At 47.8% G+C, this 4,490-nt stretch overlaps 1 long non-coding RNA gene across 1 annotated transcript; it reads right to left on the bottom strand.

The window, feature by feature from the left end:
- Nucleotides 1–2,078: 2,078 nt before the first annotated feature.
- On the bottom strand, nucleotides 2,079–3,024 carry LOC121601586. The gene is made up of 2 exons (XR_006006133.1): nucleotides 2,951–3,024; nucleotides 2,079–2,883 (listed from the first exon to the last, which is right to left on the bottom strand). It is a non-coding gene; the product is annotated as an uncharacterized LOC121601586 (long non-coding RNA).
- Nucleotides 3,025–4,490: the final 1,466 nt, after the last annotated feature.

Genomic DNA, 4,490 nt, shown 5'->3' with positions numbered 1-4,490 from the left:
TCCTCGTTGTTTTAGTTTACCCTTTCGACAATTTGTTATGAAGCGGTATACGTATGCAACTGCTCGTAGCAGTCGCTGCCACTTAGAAAAACGAGTGAACTCTAATAGTGGCATATACATCGAGTGGTGCAGTAATTTGTGGCGTATTTCTTCGTCCGTTGCACCCGGTTCCATTTCCTTTTTTGGCCACTCACTGGTCGATTTCCATAGGAAATCGGGACCGCGGAACCATCTGCTGGTGGGCCCGAGTTCCGGAACCTTTTGCCATTTTGTCCCTTCATCGGCTACGTTCATTTTCGTGGACACCCAGTTCCAATCTACAGCATTAGAAGTTTCCACAATTTCGCTGATGCGTACGGCAACGAATTGGCTATACTTTCGGTGATCTGCATTAATCCAGCTAATGACGGTTCGTGAATCCGTCCAATACACTTCACGAGTGATTTGCAGACGATGCGAGCTTTTTATTGTTTGGGCCAATCGTGTTCCTATGACTGCCGCTTGAAGCTCTAACCTTGGTATGGATGTGAAGGATATCGGTGCAACTTTAGTTTTTGAGCCCACCAATGCACATTCTATCAGCCCGTCTCTTTCGAATCTAAAGTAGGCTACAGCGGCCATCCCGTTCTCACTGGCGTCGCAGAAGATGTGAAGTTCTATGTGACATTGATTTAAATGCGTGGCCTGCCGGTAACACCTCGGTATGCTCACAAATTGTAAACTAGGCAGAACGGATACCCATGTTTGCCATTTCACAAGCAAACTACCAGAAATTTCTTCATCCCATTGAGTCTTTGCGCGCCACACTTCTTGCAGCAGGATCTTCAGGTACATGAGAAGGTGACCAATTAGCCCCAGAGGATCATATATAGACATGAGTATTTTCAAAATCTCTCTCTTTGTAGGTACTCGTCCTTGTAGTAATGTATGCGGCTCATATCATGGAGAGATTTTAAACGTGAACACATCCGTCTCCGTGTTCCACCACATGCCGAGTACTTTCTCTGTCGCAAGTTCAACTTCGACGGGTGCTTCTGCTCCAGGCTCAACCCGGTTCATTGCAGCTTTAACCTTTGATGAATTGGACAACCAATTACGGATCTCAAATCCGCCTTGTGAGTGAATGAAGCAAACTTCCTGTGCTAATTGGATAGCTTCATCTTCAGTTTCTATACTAGAGAGCATGTCATCAACGTAGTGCTCATATTTGATGCATTCGACTGCCCTTTGATATTGTTCTTCAAATCTTTCTGCGTTCAGATTTTTTACATAGTGCGCGGTGCTTGGAGAACATGCTGCACCAAACGTCATAACCTGTAGCACATATTGTGAGGAGTGCTTCCAATTTCTCCATCATTCCAGAGAAACATTTGACTTCGTTGGTCTCGCGGGTTCATCCGCACTTGAAAAAACATTTCTCGAATGTCACCGGTCACTGCTACCTTATATTCCCGAAATTTATAAAGAACCGTGAGCAGTCCTACAAGTTGATCCGGTCCGGTCAGTAAAAACGAGTTTAGGCTGACCCCATTCACCTTTGCAGCAGCATCAAATACTACTCGTATCTTGCCAGGTTTGTTCGGGTTCGTGACAGGAAAAATCGGTAGGAACCAGTCATTTGACTTTTTGCTGCTTTGTTCTATCGGTGAAAGCTTTCTGATGTACCCCTTTTGTTCGTACTCTGCAATTTTGGAGTGCATGGCTTTATTCAGTTCTGGGTTACGGCGCAGTTTTCTCTCCAGACATTCGTGACGCCTCAAAGCCATCGCTTTATTATCAGGAAGTTTTATTGTGTCGTACTTCCACAGAAGGCTCGCTTCGAAATGCCCATCTACCAACCGAACATTCGAGGAAAGAATTTTAAGCGCATGTTCTTCGTCATCAGAGCGCAATTGTTTCATTGGTCGATATACTCCTAGCGATTCTAAAGAGAAGTATTCTTTTAGAGCCAGATCCATCTCATCGTCTTTTTTTTATTGCAGGGGCAGATATGGACGTTCATAAATGTATTTCCGTCGTACCGGTTACAATCTGATGCGCTACTTGAGCATGGCCCGTAAACTACCCATCCAAGTCGGGTTTTTGATGCTGACGGCTCGTTTGTCCCTCTTTCGACCGTTTTAAGGGTTTGGCTCAAGAAGCAATTATCAATGCCAATTAGGACCTTCGCCGAGGCATTTTGATATAATGGTAGTGGAAGACCTCTCAAATGGCTATACTGAGTGGCTAATTGCCTCGGTTCTACTGATTGATCACATAAGCCAAGGGTACGAACTGTATGGACCGTGTTCATGTCATATATGAAAGATGACCCAACGCCAGATATCTTAACAGATAATTCTACGGACTCGTCTTCAACCCTGCTTTGGTTACCGGTCCACGATATGCATAATGGACGATGCTTGCCACTGATGCCTAGCTGTCTCAGCAAGTCATGTTCCATAAACGTTGCCGACGATCCGTCATCTAAAATAGCGATAGTATCAACCTTCTTCCCATTCCCATATAACGTAACCGGCACATACTTGAACATAACTCCTCCGGAAGTAGCAGAATGCACGTTACAGCTGGTGTTGACTCGACTCAATTCTGGCGGGATGTCTGATAATAGTTGGCTGCTACCGGACGAGTGTAACAACTGATGATGACGGCGTTCGCACCCATTTACTCCGCACAACGTAGTTACAGGGCATGCACCTGGGTGCTTGCGGAGGCACGTTCTACACAGTGACGCACGCTTTATAGTTGTCCAACGCGAACTCACACTCATGCCTAGGAACCTGCTGCAGTTGGACACGTTAGGACATCCATCCCCACACGCAGAGCAACACCAATTGTTGCCCTCAGTTGTAACTGGTTGTGATGTTGTTACTGCTGTCTGACCTGTGGAATGAATGCACTGATGAGCGTACTTACGGTCGTACTGACGTATATTATTGTCATGCTTCACCTCCCTACGACCGCTGGTATGCTTTACACCTCGACTGGCTGCGCGTACAAGCTCCTTCACCCACTCGTTGAAAACTGCCAGCGTGGTATGTGTACAGCGGTTCTGGTAATAGTACCAGTTCAGCCTTATATTCGGCGGCAGCTTGTCCACCAGCTCCTCCAGCAGGGGTCCACCATCGAAATAGCTGTGCAGTCCAGATCCCGTTATCGATGCACAGAAGTTCCTCACAGCGACACCATAATCCACTAAGGCGTCGAACCGGTCTTCCTTCGGGGGCGGCATGCGGCGAATATTGGCCATCAGTGTGTTCACCACTAGTTCTGGACGGCCGTAGCACTCCTTCAAAATCTCGATCGCTTCAGGGATACTATCGGGATATAGCAGACAACTAGCAACTGCTTCACGAGCCTTTCCCTTCAAAGACGCCTGCAGCCGCAGCATATTTTCATCATTTGTGTAGCCACATATCGCCGTAGAGTGTTCATAGTTCGAAATGAATGCCATCCATTCCTTAGGGTCACCACTGAAGACAGGCAATTCACGGCTCGTACATTTTCGCGCTGACACTTGACTCTGGTTAAATAGCGGAAAATTTGCAGAGTAACTATGTGCTGTGGGGTGGTGTTGTCCTTTCTGGTATCACTGGCACAAAGCTAACGGCTGGTCTGTACTGGTTAGCTAGCCTTTCATCAGGTCTCGCGATTGGGCTTGTAGAAGGGCGGCATGATTCTTCCAGTATGCGTTTTTTCTCCGCCATACGACGTCGTTCACACCGTTCGATCGCGAGCAGTCTCTCTTCAAGCAGCTGTTGTTCGCACTGCTTATCGATCCGATGAAGTTCCTCTTCAATCGCGGTAGATTGCACGTTCGGTTTTCTACATGTCACAGGCGGCACTTCGACGGCGTAGGGAGGTAGGAGATGGTTATCCGAACGCATCGGCCCAGTAGCGGTGGCGGGAATGTTAAATTCCTGTGGCCGTTGGTCCAGCTCTCCGACACGATCCGTAGTATGCAGCCACTCCTCTATTTCCTGCTCCTTTTCAGCAATCGAAGACGTTGCTTCCACAACAACGTCTGCTATCTCGCGCTCGATTGCCGCTAGCTCGCGTTTAGCTTCGCGGGCTCTCCTCACCAATTCGTTCAGGGTGTCGTTTCGCGGGTTTGTTGATGCCCTCGACGGTGGTCTCGATGACGCCCGTCCAGTGTCCGTAGGCCTGGAAGTAGAGTTGGCCAACGGATCTGCACTGGTTCTGCCGGATCTGCCAGTACTGCTTGGCCTTCCAACGGAGGGGGGAAGCGGCTCCAGCCCTTCGAGTAGAGGCTCTCCTTGATGAAAGATCGGCGTACGGGACATTCTGCAGGCTTCTCTATTCTCACTCGCGACGATGCCTTGGCGATTGGCACTAAAACAGCGCGTTATTAATCGCAAACGCGTTTTTTAAAAATGTTGCAACTGCAACTCCGTCGGCTCCTCGACGGCGGCGAACAAGGTATAACGACCGTTTTATTAACGTACAAAACTTTACTTTATTTAAAAAAG

The sequence above is a fragment of the Anopheles merus genome, unplaced genomic scaffold, assembly GCF_017562075.2.
Source record: "Anopheles merus strain MAF unplaced genomic scaffold, AmerM5.1 LNR4000121, whole genome shotgun sequence".
NCBI lineage: Eukaryota > Metazoa > Arthropoda > Insecta > Diptera > Culicidae > Anopheles > Anopheles merus.
The sequence above is the reverse complement of the archived record's forward strand: the minus strand, read 5'-3'. Positions and strand labels throughout refer to the sequence as shown.